This window comes from Heptranchias perlo, chromosome 13, assembly GCF_035084215.1.
Source record: "Heptranchias perlo isolate sHepPer1 chromosome 13, sHepPer1.hap1, whole genome shotgun sequence".
In the NCBI taxonomy this organism is placed as follows: Eukaryota; Metazoa; Chordata; class Chondrichthyes; order Hexanchiformes; family Hexanchidae; genus Heptranchias; species Heptranchias perlo.
The window spans coordinates 60259711-60279599 of record NC_090337.1 but is presented as its reverse complement, the minus strand read 5'-3'; the positions used below and the strand labels follow the sequence as shown (position 1 = coordinate 60279599).

General features: G+C 44.0%; 1 pseudogene; it reads right to left on the bottom strand.

Moving 5' to 3' along the window:
- Nucleotides 1-2041: 2041 nt before the first annotated feature.
- On the bottom strand, nt 2042-9424 carry LOC137331708 (alpha-1,4-N-acetylglucosaminyltransferase-like; annotated as a pseudogene).
- Between the last annotated feature and the right edge of the window lie 10465 nt (nt 9425-19889).

The following is a 19889-nucleotide window of genomic DNA, read 5'->3' as shown; positions in this document are numbered from 1 at the left end:
CAGTTAGATCATGGCGACTCTGTATATTAACTCCATCTACCCACCTTCGTTCCTTAACCCTTAATACCCTTGCCTAACATCGATCTGTCAATCTCAGCTTTGAAATTTTCAATTGACCCCGAGCCTCAACTGCCTTTTGGGGGCGAGAGCTCCAGATTTCCACTACCCTTTGTGTGAAGAAATGTTCCCTGACATCAGCCCTGAACGGACGAGAACTAATTTTATGATTATGCCCCCTTGTTCTGGACTCACCCACGAGAGGAAATAGTTTCTCTCTATTTACCCTATCAAATCCTTTAACCATCGTAAACACCTCAATTAGATCACCCCTTCATCTTCTATACTCAAGGGAATACGAGCCTCGTCTATGCAACAGCGCCTTTTAATTTAACCCTTTTCGCCCCGGTATCATTCTGTTGAATCTGCACTGCACCCTCTCCAAGGCCAACATTTCCTTCCTGAGGTGCGGGGCCCAGAACTGAATGCACTAAATGGGGTCTAATCAGAGCTGTATATAACTTTAACATAACTTAATCCCCTTTATATTCCAGTCCCCTTGAGATATAGGCCAACATTCCATTAGCCTTTTAAATTATGTTTTGTACCTGTCCTCTAGCTTTTAGTGATTTCTGTACTTGGACCCCAAAATCTCTCTGATCCTCCACACTTCCTAGCTTCTCGCCATTTAGAAAATAAATGAAATGAGCTATTGCTGATGTCTAGAATCTGGTTGATCAGGTCTCTTGTCCTGTGATGTATTTTCATTCATACCATGTATGTGATGAAAAAAATCACTGTATATTTCATGTATTCTTTAATTTGCACTGAGTTACCTGTTAGCTTATGTTGACCACACTTCTTTGCTCCTCTAACAACATCAAACCTTTTTCTCCGAAGTGCATTATTTGGCTAAATTTATTTTCTAACCAATCTCCTTAGAATTGGTCTGACTGATCTGACTTCTCCTGAAATCTCCTGTTATCACCTTCTCCTGTTTTGCTTTCCAAATAGTCTCTCTTGAGGTCAGCTGATGGTGGCCGGATTTACTCCAAGATCAAATAGGTCAAACTAATCTTAGAGTGTTAAACACATCTGAAGGCTGGAGTTCTAACTAAATTAACGTAGAGCCTTATTTATTTAAGCTCATCCCAAACAAGGCAGGAAGGCAAGATGACATTCAATGCAGAGAATAAGAAGTGATGCATTTTTCAAGGAAAACTATGAGAAGCAGTATAAACTAAATGGTACAATTTTAAAGTGGGTGCAGAAATAGAGAGACCTGGGGATTCACACACACAAATCTTTGAAGATGGAAGGACAAGTTGATAAAGCAGTTAAGAAAGTGTATGGAATCCTTGGCTTTATAAATAGAGGCACAGAGTCCAAAAGCAAGGAAGTTATGCTAAACCTTTATAAACCACTGGTTAGACCTCAGCTAGAGTATTGTGTCCACACTTTAGAAAGGATGTCAAGGCATTGGAGAGCATGTAGAGGAGATTTACTAGGATGGTACCAGGGATGAGGAGTTTCAGTTTTGTGGAGAGACTAGAGAAGCTGGGATTGTTCTACTTGGAGCAGAGAAAGTTAAAGGTAGATTTAATTGAGCTGTTCAAAATAATAAGGGGTTTGAAGGAATAAATAGAGAGAAACTGTTTCCACTGGTAGGAGGGTCGGTAAACAGAGGACACAGATTCAAGATAATTCGCAAAAAAAATCGGGGGGATGTTGGAAAAGTTTTTACTCAGGGAGTTGTTATGACCTGGAACACATTGCCTGAAAAGGTGGTGGGAGCTGATTCAACAGTAACTTTCAACAGGGATTTGGGTCTCTACTTAAAAAGGGAAAAATTTACAGGGCTTCAACTATTTTCTGATCTCCACCCTTATCACTTGACAGGTCATTCGATGTCTTTTCCTGTGTCTGTGGTTGTTGTGTGTTTTTTTTCCCGCTTGTTGGGTTTGTAGGATAAACCTTGCTCTTAATGCAAGTTCAAAGACCAGGAAACACTGAGACTTCTGATTAATATCTTTTATTGATCAAAACATGGATACAACCAATGACATACAGAGACCATGAGATTGGTACAGACTCATCGGGTATCGTAAACGTGTCGCCTTGACTACTCACACTAGCCTAAGCAAGACTAGGAAAAAGTTCCTAAGTGGCTCCTGTGGCTGTATTTTTATAGGGTTAATTACATCTCGCTAACTTGGTGCTATTACATCAGTGAGTCCTATTTACACCTAATAAATACGTGAGTACATTTACCTAACACGTCACTACATCAAATGACATGCCTATGTTCTTCCCTCAAACATGCCTGGACAATGCCATCAATCTCTGTTTATTGTTCTTTCTACACAAATAACCTTTGCTGTCAGACATGACCTTCACTCTCTTATCTCTTCTTGATGTATTCCAGTGAGCTCTGTTCATAACTTAGTCTTTTCTTAAATCCAGTCTATCTGGCACCATCCAGATTCCTTTCTCATCTCTTCCCACAGTCTGTTGTTGAGTCCTAACTGTCACAGCACTCAGAGACTGACCTTTTCCTTATTAACCCCTACAACTACTGCAGAATTAGTTTCATGTATATACGTCCTTAAATGGCTATTTCAACTAACGTGCCTACTCTTAGCTCCCTCCCTTTCCCTTGTTCTGTTCCTTTATAAATTCACCTGAGGAAGGAGGAAGCCTCCGAAAGCTTGTGATTTTCAAATAAAATTGTTAGACTATAACTTGGTGTTGTAAAATTGTTTACAATTTATAAATGCTGTTCATCGGTAATATTCTTCAGTCTGACCAAGGGTTTATACCTGAAATGTCAATTGATTTGTGTTTTCTTGACAAATGCTGCCTGACCTGCTGAGTATGTGCAGCATTTTCTGTGTTTATTTTGGACCTTGGTCATGTGTGTATTTTGCTCTTTTGTCTACAATGGATGGGTGGGGTGTTGAAGGACTGGGTGGAATGTGAACATGAAAACAAGTTACTGTTTTGACCTGTTTTGGCAAAAATCAAGTACTATGAATCCCCAATCACCGAACCTCAGAGAAGTAAAACTTCAGAATTACTAATTGCTCCCAAATCCCACTCCCTGATGCTCCCGAACGTCTCCACTGTCACCACATCTTCACTTTAATCAACAGCGTGTGTGAAGTGTTGGTGATTTCTTTCTCTCCACTAAGTTGACTATGGGGCAATTTGCCAGCTGCTACAATAACCAGCTGTCTTAATGTCAAGATATACTCCACTCACCAGCAGTACTTGGTTCTAGACAAAATGAAGTAAAATGCCAGCAAGTGAAGCAGAGTGTATCCTGATTGTAAGAGCAGTTAGTTACGAAACCAGGTATTGTAATGAATGACTTAAAGATTACCTTGTGCTAAAATATGGTTGTATTTATTTCCTATTTTATATTGTTAATAATTTTATGTTTTAGCATAACATTTTTAAATGACCTTTGTACTCATAAATATAAGGGAATCGGAGACTCTGGACTATTTCTAGATTGAATTAAATTTCTGTATGTCGTTGCACAATACGCCTGAAAAAGATATTCCATTAATGATCCACTTCCAGGAATTACTTTCGTTTTCTTATTAGAATTCATATAGTTCCAGACATGTGCTCCGTATGTATCTGAGAAGAAACTCTCTATATGCTCCTTCTTCCAGGGAGCATAGTCATTTTCCCAGCTTGGATATGGGATTGGATAGAACCGCCTTGTGATCCATAAAGAGATGCCATTGCATTCTTTTCCAGTGATGTCAGCCAAGTTATTCGACTGGCACCACCGCCTCGGAGCACGGGTTATCAGTCGAGGTCCTTGTTGTCCCCAAATGTGTCCAATATATTGGGCCACAAAATCTTCCATGCAGTTCCACAAAAAGGATGGCTTTCATAAAATCCCATTGCTCCATTACTGGCACCGTCTGTACGTTCTCCACAGGTAAAATTGGCAAATGGCAAAGGCTTCATTGAAATAATGTCACTATCCAGGTAGATGACACTGTATTTCCATAGCAGTGCTAAACTGCAACTATCAGCACATGGATCCAAAATCTTTCCAAATCTGGATTTACCTGTGATATAATGAACAGAGTAAAATATAACCTATAATGGTCATTTTCACCATCTTTAAAGTTATTTCTTCTCAAGTATTTGTGACTCCTCCTTAATCTAAAGACCAATCCTCAGCCAAGAAACCCAGTTTGCAGGGCTCCAGGTATCTCCAATGCCGCTCTATAACCAGGGTTGTAAGAGTGTTTGAATTGATTTGTTTCGCAATGATCTCTCCCTGTAGAATTATGGGTATGAATCTTTGCCTTCCCTGTACATGGCATAACAGGTGATAACTAAAGTGTTTTGAAGGAATAACAAACCAATGAAGAAAACCAGAAATATTCAAAGCATTAGATTTTTTTAAACTTCAAAGATAGTGCAATTTCTGCAATATGGAAAAGGTAACACTGGGACTTGCTCTTTTCAATTGGCCTCTCGCCAAATCTTTAAACTTGTTTCACACCAAAAAGGAGATTTAAGCAGACCAAGTCTCATATAAAGTGAAACTTTGTGCATGTCATGATTGGAATAGCAAGCTACAAAGCTAACAACTTCCCTTTATTTACAATATAAAACACCAGAGGCCACAGAGGATACCCACTGTGCTCATCTGTTTATTGTAAAAGGTGGTAAATAACACAATGTCACATCATTACTTTCAGGCTAAAATTATTAGAAGGTGCTGGCTGTGCCATTGCAGATTTCCAACTCTTTCACCTTCCCAGTACCCCATCTCCTTCCTATCAGCCCCTCATCCCAATCAGTACAAATACTTCATCCCCTACGAACTATCCACTCCGCCCCGTATCCTCCCCTCCCACTTGATTTGATGTTATTCACTTTACCCTTAATCCTCTATTTACTCCCACCCCATTGCTACTCACTCCCACCCAGGGCAGGTGCGAGAGGGTCCCTCATCCTCAACCTGTTTACTTCCTCTCTTCCACCCCTTGTAACCAACTTTTCTATCTGTTTCCCTCAAAGAAGATTTGTTTGCTTTCAAAATTAAACTTGTTTTTTTTAAAGAAATAGATATATCAAATTAACATGAGGAAAGATTTTTTAGCCAGTACGTAGCAAGCCCAACAAGAGTGGGGTGCAGTTCTTGATTTAGTTTTAGGGAATGAAGCTGGGCAGGTGGAAGGAGTATCAGTGGGAGACCATTTTGGTGGTAGTGATCATAATTCAGTTAGATTTAGCACAGTTATGGAAAAGGACACAGATAGAACAGGAGTAAAAATTCTAAATTCGGGAAAGGCCAATTATACTAAGCTGAGAAGTGATTTAGCAAAAGTGGACTGGAAACAGCTGTTTGAAGGTAAATCAGTGTCAGAGCAGTGGGAGGCATTCAAGGGGGTGATTCAAAGGGTTCAGAGTAAACATGTTCCCACAAAGACAAAGGGCCCGATGTTACCAGGGCTGTGGGTTCTCGGTGGGGGGGGTAACGCGCCCGGCGAAATCAGTCAGCTCCCCGCGCGATCGTAGCATAATTGGATCAACTTACCTGATCCTCCGGGTTCCCCACTGCTGATCTGCGCGTCGGGCGGGCTGCGCATGCACAGTAAGATCTGTCAGCTGGAGCAGCTCTATTTAAAGGGGCAGTCCTCCAATGACAAATGCTGCAACAAATAGAAAAAATTACAGCATGGAGCAGCCCAGGGGTAAGGCTGCTCCCAGTTTAATGATGCCTCACTCCAGGTATCAATACACGGGATGAGGAGGAGGGGGAGGACAGAGATCTTCCCCCCGGTGGGCGGGAGGAAGCAGCGTGGCTCGAGGTGGCAGAGGAGGTCACCTGCACCACCAACATATCGCCCACCTGCATACAGTGCAGGAGGCGCTCCAATGACCTAAGTAGGTCAGCCAAAGTGAGTACACTTACTCTTTCCCCTACACTCCGTCTGCCACATCACCGCCCCCACCCCACATCTCCTTCTGCACTGCCAACACTACTCTGTCACATCACCCCTCACACCCACTCAAACCTCATCCTCATCTTACCTGCACTTACTCACCTCGCCAGTACTCATCCCGCCACTACCACTCAACCCAATCCTCAAACAATCTCATGGCTCTATCTCGTACTCACCCTCTCGTGCATCTCTTTCACAGTCAGCCTCACTCAACCTGCCACTACCTGTGCTGCAGCCACAGGGCATGCATCACATATGTGCAGTAGGCAGCGTAAGGCAAACGTGTCGTAAGCATGAAGGGGATGCACAAGGGTGTTTGAGGGTTTGTCACGGTTGTTACTTATATTTAATTTCTGAGCAACTCACATCACATATTATATTGGCACCACTACTGCCACGTCTTTGCGGATCTTGTCTGGTTAGTGCAATAATGCCCTTTCCTGAGGATCACAATGAAGACCCACAACTGATGACACCCATTGTGTCACTGCAGAGTGGGTGTAGGTGTATTTGCAGGGCTCTTTTGTGCAGATAACTGAGAGACGTCGGCGATGTCCCCGGTGGCACCCTAGAAGGATGCGGAGGAGAAGTTGTTGAGGGCAGTGGTGACTTTGACAGTGACAGGTAAGAAGATGGTGCTTGGGCCAGCCGGGAGCAGCTTGGCATGAAGGCGGCTGCAGATGTCCACGACTACATGTCGAGTGACTCTGAGCCTCCGTGTGCACTGCTGCTCAGAGAGGTCCAGGAAGCTGAGCCTCGGTCTGTGGACCCTGTGGCGAGGGTAGTGCCCTCTGCGACGCAGCTCTCTCTGCGGTAGCCCTCCCTCCTGCTGTGCAGGTGGATGTGTCACAGCACTCTGTTGTGGAGTTCCACGTGTCAGAGGTGGACGGCGTGCATGGCGAGGCTGGTGAGGCTGGTGATGCTGTTCACCCTCCGAGGAGGTCATGACTGCAGCTACGGCGGCCCCCATCCGGAAGATGTACATCTGAGGGGGTCTGCAAGGTAGGTACATATCTCTGGACCCCGGGGTAAGTGTGCAGGTTGGTGACTTTGATTGTCAGGAGGAGGGTGGTGGAGGCCAAACTTTCTCCCAAGTGACAGAGTGGCCTCCTGCAATGGGTGAGGGTCTCCCCCCCCCCACCTGTCAAATGGACCTTTGCAGCTGCCACAGGCTGACAGCTGCAACAGGTCCATTTGAACTGGGAGTGTTTCCCCCAGTATGGGAAAGAGTCCCAGTTTGCTTTAAAATCCCACCCCTCCTCACATAATCCCTTAATCAGGTCAGTTAATGACCTGAACAAGCAAAATAAATACGTTCAAGTGGCATCCCGCTGGCTTTAATTGCCTGCGGGATTCCCACCAGCGGGGGCTGCGCGCGCACGCCGGCGCGTCAGTGGGGAACCCGGAAGTGCGCGGGTTCGAGGCGAGCTCCGGTCCCGCTACGGGATTTCCCGATTTTCGGGGCCCCCCCCGCCAGGAACGCACCCGATAGCGGGTGCTAAAATGCTGCCCAAAGGGTGGGACTGCCAAATCTATAGCCCCCTGGATGACAAAGAGCATACAGGGTAAGATAAGGCAAAAAAAGGGAAGCTAATGTCAGACACCAAGAGCTCAATACTGCAGAAAGCTGAGAGGAGTATAAAAAGTGCAGAGGTGATATTAAAAAGGAAATTAGGAAAGCAAAGAGAGGGCATGAAAAAATACTGGCAAGTAAAATTTCGGAAAATTTTTTTCACCCAGACGGTGGTGGGGGTCTCGAACTTACTGCCTGAAAGGGTGGTAGAGGCAGAGACCCGAAACTCATTTGAAAAGAACTTGGATGTGCACTTGAAGTGTCGTAACCTACAGGGCTATGGACCAAGTGCTGGAAGGTGGGATTAAGCTGGCTAGCTCTTTTTGGCCAGCACAGACATGATGGGCTGAATGGCGTTCATCTATGCCGTAACTTTCTATGATTCTATGAAAGGTGCTGTGGCCCTGAATTTCCTTAACTTTTCGGTGTTACTACAACGTAAGAGCAGCATCGCGTACCTGTTATATCCCAGTTTTAAACCAGATTTCGTCGATCAATTGCACCTAAAGGTCCTTTTCCCTTCACTGTAATTCCCTGCGCTGGGGAGAGGCTGGTTGCATTCTAGTCCAAGTGGAATCCAACCTAACTGGTTTGACAATGATGGCTGTTCATACTCATTTTCTTCACAATGTGCACTTCAGAGAAGGTTCACTCGACTGATTCCTGGGATCAGGGGGTCACCTTATGAGGAAAGGTTGGACAAGTTGGGCCTGTATACACTGGAGTTTAGAAGAATGAGAGGTGATCTTATTGAAACATATAAGATCCTGAGGGGACAAGAAGGGGTAGATGCTGAGGGGATGTTTCCCCTTGTGGGAGAGACTAGTACTCGGGGCCACAGTTTAAAAATAAGGGGTCTCCCATTTAAGACGCGATGAGGAGAAATTTGTTCTCTCAGAGGGTCGTGAGTCTGTGGAACTCCCTTCCCCAGAGAGCGGTGGAGGCTGGGTCATTGAATATTTTTAAGGTTGAGTTAGATAGATTCCTGATTAACAAGGGAGTCAAAGGTTATAGTAGGTAGACGGGAAAGTAGGGTTGAGGTCATAATCAGATCAGCCATGATCTTATCAAATGGCAGCGCAGTTTCGAGGGGCCGAATGGCCTACTCCTGCTCTTAATTCGTATGTTCATATGTTTGTATGTACAATGGTGAAACTGCTTTACAGAGTGATCAATATTTCTATTAATGAACTGGGTAAGAACAACTGGTGTCTTGTGCTCCTCAGTTTTACCTTTTGATTTTCAAATTCATGCAAATTGGAATTCCAAAACCAACTATGAACCACATAGATTAAGCAAATCAAAAATTCACCACCACTCATTCATTTACAAATGGAAATGTCCATCGTACAGCCCAGAAACAGTAACCAACAAAACCACTTTCACTTCTCAGAATATTGCTTCCATTCTCATCATTTTCACATTTATATTATATAGATACTGCTGTTTTAAAAAGAAAATTACAGTCAAACAACTCATTAAAATTATTTCTAATATTTGGTTACCTTTTGATACCAGTCCTTCAAAGCGGTGTCTTCAAACAGTTCAGAGACATTCTGTCAGCTTGGTCCCAGGTAGAAACATTGTGGGGATATTCGACTACCACAATATGATGGCATCATGGCAGCATCCAGGGAATCGTACACAGACCTGCATGAACCTCTTTTGTTGGTTGCAGAGAAGCTGAACATTGATGGAGTGGAAGCCCTTGGGGTTCACGAACTCTCCTATCTGTTCGGGGGATGCTCTGATTGCCACGTACGTGCAATCTATGGCACCCTGCACCTGCGATCACCTGCCCTGTCATCCGGAGCCTCCTAAAGCACTGCTCCTCCGAGAGGTCACGGAAACTGAGCCTCTGCCTGTAAACCATGTTGGGTGGGTATGGCCTTCTGCTAGCATGGGCCCTATGTTGATGCCTGCTCTGCTGCCCATCTGCAGCTCCCTCCTCAGCTCGCTCTTGCTGCTGCTGCTCCTCCTCCTCCTCTTCATCAGTCCAGAACACTGCAGCAATGACAATGGACTTCTCCCTCGCCAACTCTAGAGTCTCAAAATCACTATCTGAAGCCAAGTACTTCAACAAAACTCACCCACAAGGAACTGAGGAAGCACCTGTGAGTGCAGAAGCTTTCACAGGGCACCTCATTTACTGTAAGCACCCTAATAAACATCCTGCCAATCTTGCCTCCGTTTCCCTGACGACCTTGCCGACCTGCAGGAAACCTGTGCTCCAGAAGTTAATTTCAATTCGGTCTCCTTGTTGTGTCGTAGGACATCAATTTTAATATGTTCATGAGCCTCCCGTCTCTCCATAGCAGGACACTCATCAGACCAGCTAACAGCCACCCTAAATATCACGGGGACCTTGTCTGCATCAGGTTGGAGCGGGTTGGCCGATTTCTACATTTTAACCGGGGATAGTTGGGGTCTGTTAATATCGAGGTCATGATGTGTCTGGATCCCGAGTCAGTGTCTGCCCATCTGTGAATAAATGGAGACATCAAAGTAAATCATTGTCACTCACTCCTGGCAGAGTGACCAAGGGTTTTAAATACAGTGGTAGATGCATGATAAAATTGACTTCAATAAGTTCAATAAGCCCAGTATATGTGTTTGCCAAGAACCCATTTTTGAGGGTCGAGGTAGTATAGCATAGTGGTTATGTTACTACACTAGTAATCCAGAGGCCTGGACTAATAATCCAAAGTCATGAGTTCAAATCCTGCCACGGCAGCTGGGGAATTTAAATTCAATTAAATAAATATCTGGAATTAAAATACTTGTATCAGTAATGTTAGCCATAAAACTACTGGATTGTCATAAAAACTCATGTCCTTCAGGGAAGGAAACCTGCCATCTGGCCTATATGTGACTCCAGACCCACAGCAATGTGGTTGATTCTTAATTGCCCTCTGAAATGGCCTGGCAAGCCACTCAGTTGTACAATCTCGCTTAAAAAAAGTCATAATAAGAATAAAACTGGACGGACCACTAGGCACCGGACACGACAAAGGCAAACCAAACCCAATCGACCCTGCAAAATCCTCCTCACTAACATCTTGGGGACTTGTGCCAAAATTGGGAGAGCTGTCCCACATACCAGTGAAGCAACAGCCTGACATAGCCATACTCACAGAATCATACCTTTCAGCCAACGTCCCAGACTCATCCCTGCGTATGTCCTGTCCCACTGGCAGGACAGACCAACCAGTGGTGGTACAGTGATATACAGTCAGAAGGGAGTAGCCCTGGGAATCCTCAAAATTGACTCCGGACCACATGAAGTCTTATGGTATCAGGTCAAACATGGGCAAGGAAACCACCTGCTGCCCTCCCTCAGCTGATGAATCAGTCCTCCTCCATGTTAAACACCACTTGGAGGAAGCACCGAGGGTAGCAAGGGCACAGAATGTCCTCTGGGTGGGGGACTTCAATGTCCATCACCAAGAGTGGCTCGGTAGCACCACTGCTGGCCGAGTCCTGAAGGACATGGCTGTCAGACTGGACCTGCAGCAGGAGGTGAGCGAACCAACACAAGGGATAAAACTTGAGGGACAATGATTTACTTTGATGTCTCCATTTATTCACAGATGGGCAGACACTGACTCTGGATCCAGACACATTCTCACCAATCTACCTGTCGCAAATGCATCTGTCCATGACAGTATTGGGAGGAGTGACCACCAGCACAGTCCTCATGGAGACGACGTCCCGTCCTCGCACTGAGGACACCATCCAACATGTTGTTTGACACTATCACCGTGCTAAATGGGATAGGTTAAGAACAGATCTAGCAGCTCAAAACTGGGCATCCATGAGGTGCTGTGGGCCGATCAGCAGCAGCAGAATTGTATTCCAGCACAATCTGTAACTTCATGGCTCGGCATATTCCTCACCCTACCATTACCAATAAGCCAGGGGATCAACCATGGCTCAATGAGGAGTGTAGAAGAGCATGCCAGGAGCAGTAGCAGGTGTACCTAAAATTAAGGTGCCAACCTGGTGAAACTACATGCATGCTAAACAGTGGAAGCAATATGCTATTGACAGAGCTAAGCGATTACACAACCAACGGATCAGATCAAAGCTCTGAAGTCCTGCCACATCCAGTCGTGAATGGTGGTGGACAATTAAACAACCAACGAGAGGAGGAGGCTCTGTAAACATCTCCATCCTCAATGATGGCGGAGTCCAGCACGTGAGTGCAAAAGACAAGTCTGAAGCGTTTGCAAGCCAGAAGTGCCAAGTAGATGATCCATCTCGGCCTCCTCCAGATATCCCCACCATTACAGAAGCCAGTCATCAGCCAATTCGATTCAGTTCACGTGATATCAAGAAACGGATAAGTGCACTGGATACAGCAAAGGATCTGGGCCCCGCAACATCCCGGCTGTAGTACTGAAGACTTGTGCTCTAGAATTAGCTGCGCCTCTAGCCAAGCTGTTCCAGTACAGCTACAACACTAGCATCGACCCGACAATGTGGAAAATTGCCTGGGTATGTCCTGTCCACAAAAAGCAGGACAAATCCAATCTGGCCATTAACGCCCCATCAGTCTACTCTCAATCATCAGCAAAGTGATGGAAGATGTCATTGACAGTGCTATCAAGGGGCACTTACTCACCGATGCTCAGTTTGGGTTCCGTCATGACCACTCGGCTCCAGACCTCATTACAGCCTTGGTCCAAACATGGACAAAAGAGCTGAATTCTAGAGGTGAGGTGAGAGTGACAGCCCTTGACATCAAGGAAGCATTTGACCGAGTGTGGCACCAAGGAGTCCTAGTAAAATTGAAGTCAATGGGAATCAGGGGGAAACTCTCCAGTGGCTGGAGTCATACCTAGCAAAAAGGAAGATGGTAGTGGTTGTTGGAAGCTAATCATCTCAGCCCCAGGATATTGCTGCAGGAGTTCCTCAGGGCAGTGTCCGAGGCCCAACCATTTTCAGCTGCTTTATCAATGACATTCCCTCCATCATAAGGGAAGAAATGGGGATGTTCGCTGATGATTGCACAGTGTACAGTTCCATTCGCAACCCCTCAGAAATGAAGCAGTCCGTGCCCGCATGCAGCAAGACCTGGACAACATCCAGGCTTGGGCTGATAAGTGGCAAGTAACATTCGCACGAGACATTGCCAGGCAATGACCATCTACAACAAGACAGAGAGTCAAACCACCTCCCCTTGACATTCAATGGCATTAACATCGCCGAATCCCCCACCATCAACATCCAGAAACTTAACTGGAGCAGCCACATAAATACTGTGGCTACAAAAGCAGGTCAGAGGCTGGGTATCCTGCGGCGAGTGACTCACCTCCTGACTCCCCAAAGCCTTTTCACCATCTACAAGGCACAAGTCAGGAGTGTGATAGAATACTCTCCACTTGCCTGGATGAGTGCAGCTCCAACAACACTCAAGAAGCTCGACACCATCCAGGACAAAGCAGCCCGCTTGATTGGCACCCCATCCATCACCCTAAACATTCACTCACTTCACCACCGGCGCATCGTGGCTGCAGTGTGTACCATACAAGAGCAGCAGGCACATGTGAACAACACCACCTGCAGGTTCCCCTCCAAATCACACATCATCCCGACTTGAAAATATATCGCCGTTCCTTCATCGTCACTGGGTCAAAATCCTGGAACTCCCTTCCTAACAGCACTCTGGGATAACCTTCACCACACAGACTGCAGCGGTTCAAGAAAGCGGCTCACCATCACCTTCTCAAGGGCAATTAGGGACGGGCAATAAATGCTGGCCTTGCCAGCTACACCCACATCCCATGAACGAACAACAAAAAAAGGTCATTGGTTTTACTGAAAGGAAAGTAGCGAACTCGTGAATGGGAAGAAATCAGAGGGACAGCCTCACACACTTCCTGTGGTCGGAAGTAACAAGAAGGAGAGGTCAAACATGGCTGACAAAAGATAGTAAGGATAGTATTAGATCCAAAGAGGAGTCACATAGAGTAGACAGAAAAAGTAGCAAGCCTGAGGATTGGAGGCAGTTTAGAATTCAGCAAAAAAGGACCAAGAGATTAATTAAGATGGGAAAAATGTATGAGAGTAAACTTGCAAGGAACATAAAAGAGGATTGTAAAAGCTTCTACAAGTATATAAAAAGAAAAAGATTAGTGAAGACAAATGTAGGTCCCTGACAGTCAGAAACGGGAGAATTTATGATTAAGAGCAAGAAAATGGCAGATCAATTAAACAAATACTTTGGTTCTGTCTTCATGGAAGAGGACACAAATAACTTCCCAGAAATGCTAAGGAACCAAAGGACCAGTGAGAAGGAGGAATTAAAGGAAATTAGTATTAGTAAAAAAAAGTGCTGGAAAAATTAATGGGACTGAAAGAAAATAAATCCCCAGGGCCTGATAATCTGCATCCCAGAACACTAAAAGAGGTAGCCATGGAAATAATGGATGCTTTAGTTGTCATCTTCCAAAATTCTATATTATCCTACAGATTGGAGGATGGCAAATGTAACCCCACTATTTAAAAAAGGAGGGAGAGAGAAAACAGGGAATTACAGACCAGTTAGCCTAACATCAGTAATAGGGAAAATGCTAGAGTCTATTATAAAGGATGTGATAACAGGACACTTAGAAAATATCAACAGGATCAGACAAAGTCAACATGGATATATGAAAGGGAAATCATGTTTGACAAACCGACTGGAGTTTGTTGAGGATGTAACTGGTAGAATAGATAAGGGAGAACCAGTGGATGTGGTTTATTTGGATTTTCAGAAGTGGTTAAGAGGTTAGTGTGCAAAATTAAAGCGCATCGAATTAGTGGAAATTTACTGGCATGGATTGAAAATTGGTTAACAGACAGGAAACAGAGTGTAGGAATAAACGGGTCTTTTTTAGGGTGGCAGGCGGTGATTGGTGGGGTACTGCAGAGGTCAGTGCTTGGGCCCCAGCTGTTCACAATATATATCAATGATTTGGATGAGGGAACCAAATGTAATATTTCCAAGCTGGCTGACGACACAAGACTAGGTGGGATTGTGAGTTGTGAGGAGGATGTAAAGAGGCTACAAGGCGATTTTGACAAGTTGAGTGGGTGGGGTCAGTACCGAATAGGAGAATGCTGGAGTCACAGCAGCAACTGGGTGAAATATCGACAGGCCTGCCAGGCACATTGTCCACAGAGCCAGAGAGGATGGGAGAGTCCAACTCTCGCATGTGTGGGGTGATGTTGTAGGATTTTTCAACTCTGCAATCCACCATGGAGCGTGTGGTGATCTCTATGGAAATTGTAGCAAGGCACTCACATGAGTCAATGCTGTCAGTCATTGTGGCCTGCATGCAGGCTCAGATAGTGGCTCTGCAGTCTCTAGCCGCGAATGTCTCCACTGGTCTTGATAAGATTGTAGACAGACGAGATCGTGGCCTCCAAGGCATCACTAATCTCCTCCACTCTGCTCTCCTGCAGACCGGGAGGACTGATGTCCCACTGCCCCAGGGGAGTGAGAATGGTGGAATGGGCAAAGCAAGTGCAGACCTTTCTCAGAACGTCTGCATGTCTCATCCATTGCCACCCCCTCAACCAATACTCAAAATGGTGCCACCGTTCCCGCTGGCCCACACTGGCGCTGCATAAGTGCAGGAGGAGCAGACAGTGGCAGGGTCCTCACAGGTTCCAAAGCCCAGAGGTTGTCTGCAACGTACAGCTGCACAGCAGCCTTCCACCATCTCTGCTGAAGCCACAGTGGCAGCACTACGTAGAAGTGTCAGGCATAGAAAAAGACAGATTCTACAGATCACATCGGGTTGACATAAGGGTGTCTCATTTTTGTTTGGATCCTTTAATTTGTTGAGCATATTAAACCGTAGTAATTCAGACCACTGCCATGTGTCCCATGATTGAATGCAAATGTCTCTGTCAGGTTATCAATTCATGCATCACCTTTTCATTTCATCTCAGCTCTGAAATTTTCAATTGACCCCCAGCCTCAACAGCTTTTTGGGGGAGAGAATTCCAGATTTCCGCTACCCTTTGTTTGAAGAAGTGCTTCCTGACATCACCCCTGAATGACCTATCTCTAATTTTATGGTTATGCCCCATTGTGCTGGACTCCCCCACAAGAGCAAATAGTTCCTATCTACACTATCAAATCCTTTAATCACCTAAAACATCTCAATTAGATCACCCCTTAATATTCTGTACTCAAGGGAATACATGCCTCGTCTCCTCTCCTCATAATTTAACGTTTGAATCCCGGTATCATTCTGCTGAATTTCGCTGTACCCTCTGAAAGGCCAATATATCCTTCCTGAAGTGCAGTGCCCAGAGTTGAATGCATTAAATTGTGTCTAATCAGAACTTTATAAAACTGTAACATAACTTCCACCCCTTTATATTCCCACTCCCTTGATAAAAAGGCCAGCATTCCATTAGCCTTTATAATTATTTTTTGTACCTGAACTCTAGCTTTCAGTGATTTCTGTACTTGGACCCTTAAATCTCTCTGCTCCTCCACACTTCCTAGCTTCTCGCCATTTAGAATATAAATGAAATGAGCTGTTGCTGATGTCGAGAATCTGGTTGATCACGTTTCTTGTCCTGTGATGTATTTTCATTCATACCATGTATGTGATGAAAAAATCACTGTATATTTCATGTATTCTTTAATTTATACTGAGTTACCTGTTAGGTTATGTTGACCACACTTCTATGCTGCTCTAACAACTTCAAACCTTTTTCTCTGAAGTGCAGTATTTGGCAAAACTTCTCCGAAGTGCAGTATTTGGCAAATTTATTTTCTAGTCAATCTCCTTAGAATTGGTCTGATTGAACTGTCTTCTCCTAAAATCTCCTGTTTTTCCAAATAGTCTCTCTTGAGGTCAGCTGATGGTGGCCGGTTATACTCCAAGATCAAAAGGGTCAAGCTGATCTTAGAGTGTCAAACACATCTGAAGACTGGAGTTTTAACTGAATTTACCGAGAGCCTTATTTATTTAAGCTCATCCTAAACAAGGCGGGAAAGCAAGATGACATTTTTGTGTTTTTATAGCAGTCTTTTTCAGGGAAATTAGATCAAAGTTAGAAACCACTAAAGACCCTCAAACATTTCGATAAATTTTGAACATTTTTGGATAGATTTTCAACTTGTCATCCAGGCATAAAACTGGTGCTATGGGTTTTGCACCCGTTATATTGATTGAGTTCTTCAATGAAATAATGAAGAGAGTTGATGACGGTAGTGCAGTTGATGTGGTGCATATGGCCTTTGGTAAAGTGGCACATTGTAGACTTGTTTGTAAAATTGAAGCCCATAGGATTAAAGGGGCAGTGGAAGCATGGATACAAAACGGGCTGTGAGGCAGGAAGCAGAAACTAGGAGTGAACAGTTGTTTTTCGGACTGGAGGGAAGTATCCAGTGGTGTCCCCCAGGGGTCCGTATTAAGGCTACTGATCTTTTTGATACATGTTAATGGACGTGGGTAAAGAGGGCATAATTTAAATGTTTGCAGCTGACACAAAGCTTGGAAATGTGTAAACAGTGAGGAGGATGTAGACAGACTGGTGAAATGGGCAGACACATGGCAGATGAAATTTAATGCAGAGAAGTGACAAGTAATGCATTTTCCAAGGAAAAATGACACGGCGTAGTATAAACTAAGTGGTACAATTTCAAAGTGGGTGCAGATATAGAGAGACCTGGGGGTTCACATGCACAAAAATCTTTGAAAATGGCAGGACAAGTTCATAAAGCAGTTAAAAAAGCATACAGGACCCTTGGCTTTATCAATAGAGGCATAGAGTACAAAAGCAAAGGAGTTATGCTGAACCTTTATAAACCACTGGTTAGACCTCAGCTAGAGTATTGTGTCCACACTTTAGAAAGGGCGTCAAGGCATTGGAGAGGCTGCAGAGGAGATTTACTAGGATGGTACCAGGGATGAGGAGTTTCAATTTTATGGAGAGACTAGAGAAGCTGGGATTGTTCTCCTTAGAGCAGAGAAAGTTAAGGGGAGATTTAGTAGAGGTGCTCAAAATAATGAGGGATTTTGAAAGAACAGATAGAGAGAAACTGTTTCCACTGGTAGGAGGGTTGGTAACCAGAGGACACGGATTCAAGATAATTCGCAAAAAAGCCAGGGAGGGGGGGATGATAGAAAAGTTTTTACTCAGTGAGTTATTATGACCTGGAATACATTGCCTGAAAAGGTGGTGGGAGCTGATTCAACAGTAACTTTCAACAGGGATTTGGGTCTCTACTTAAAAAGGAAAAATTTACAGGGCTTTAACCATTTTCTTATCTCCACCCTTATCACTTGACAGGTCATTCGATGTCTTTTCCTGTGTCTGTGGTTGTTGTGTGTTTTTTATTTTTTCCCGCTTGTTGGGTTTGTAGGATAAAGTACAAGTTCAAAGACCAGGAAACACTGAGACTTCTGATTAATATCTTTTATTGATCAAAACATGGATACAACCAATGACATACAGAGATCATGAGATTGGTACAGACTCATCGGGTATCGTAAACGTGTCGCCTTGATTACTCACACTAGCCTAAGCAAGACTGGATCCTGTGGCTGTATTTTTATAGGGTTAATTACATCTCCCTAACTTGATGCTATTACACCAGCGAGTCCTATTTACACCTAATGAATACGTGAGAACATTTACCTAACACGTCACTACGTCAAATGACATTCCTATGTTCTTCCCTCAAACATGCCTGGACAATACCATCGATCCCTGTTTAATGTTCTTTCTACACGAATAACCGTGGCTGTCAGACACAACCTTAACTCTCTTATCTCTTCTTGATGTATTCCACAGCGAGTTCCATTCATGCCTTACATTCCCCTCTGAGACCCAGTCTATCTGACACCATGCATGTTCGTTAACGTTCCTTTCTCATTTCTTCCCACAGTTTGATATTGTGTCCTGACTGTCACAGCACTGAGACTGACTTTTTCCTTATTAACCACTACAACTTCTACGGAATTAGTTTCATGTGTATTCATGCTTTAATTGCTATTTGAGGGTATGGTAGCATAGTGGTTATGTTACTGAACTATTAATCCTAGTCGGCCTAGACTAATAAACTCATAGGAGACATGAGTTCAAATCCTGCCATAGCAGCTGTGGAATTTAAATTCAGTTAATTAAATAAAATCAAGAATAAAAATCTAGTATCAGTAATGGTGACCATGAAACTAATGGCTTTTTGTAAAAAACCATCCTGTTCCCTAATGTCCTTCAGAGACGGAAACCTGCCATCCTTACTCGTTCTGGCCTATATGTGACTCCAGACCCTCAGCAATGTGGTTGAATCTTAACTGCCCTCTGAAATGGCCTCGCAAGCCACTCAGTTGGAAAGAAGGTGGATCACCCCACCTTCTCAAGGATATTTAGGAATGGGCAATAAATGCTGACCCTGCCAGCGACACCCACATCCCATGAATGAATAAAATAAAATTCCAACTAATGTGCCTACTCTTACATCCCTCCCTTTCCCTTTCTCTGTTCCTTTATAAATGCTGTTCATCGGTAATATCCTTCAGTCTGACCAAGGGTTTATACCTGAAATGTCAATTGATTTGTGTTTTCTTGACAAATTCTGCCTGATCTGCTGAGTACGTGCAGCATTTTCTGTGTTTATTTTGGGCTTTCGTCATGTGTGGTATTTTGTTCTTTTGTCTACATCAGAGTACATTGGGTGGGGTGTCTGGGTGGGGTGTCAAAGGACTGGGAGGAATGTAGACATTAATGCCTTACATTCCCCTCTGAGACCCAGTCTATCTGACACCATGCATGTTCGTTAACGTTCCTTTCTCATTTCTTCCCACAGTTTAAACAACTTACTGTTTCAAAATGTTTTGGCAAAAAGCAAGAAAATAAATGAAACACCAACTCCGAACCTCAGAGCAGTAAAACTCCAGAATTACTAAATGCTCCCAAATCCTGTTCCCTGATGCTTCCGAAGGTTTCCACTGTCACCACATCTTCACTTTAATTAACAGCGTGTGTAAAGTGTTGGTGATTTCTTTTTCTCCACTAAGTTGATTGTGGAGAAAGATGCCAGCTGCTACACTAACTAACTGATCTTATTGTCAAGATATACTCCACTCACCAGACGTACTTGGGACGAGACAATCAAATAAAATACCAGCAAGTGAAGCAGAGTGTATCCTGATTGTAAGAGCAGTTGGTTACGAAACCAGATATTGTGGTGAATGACTTATAGATTACCATGGTGCTTAATTGGTTTATATTCAAATAAGGTTATATTTATTTCCTAATTTTATTTTTTAGCAAGAAATTTTTAAATGAGTTTTGTACTCATAAATATAAAGGAATCAGTGTCT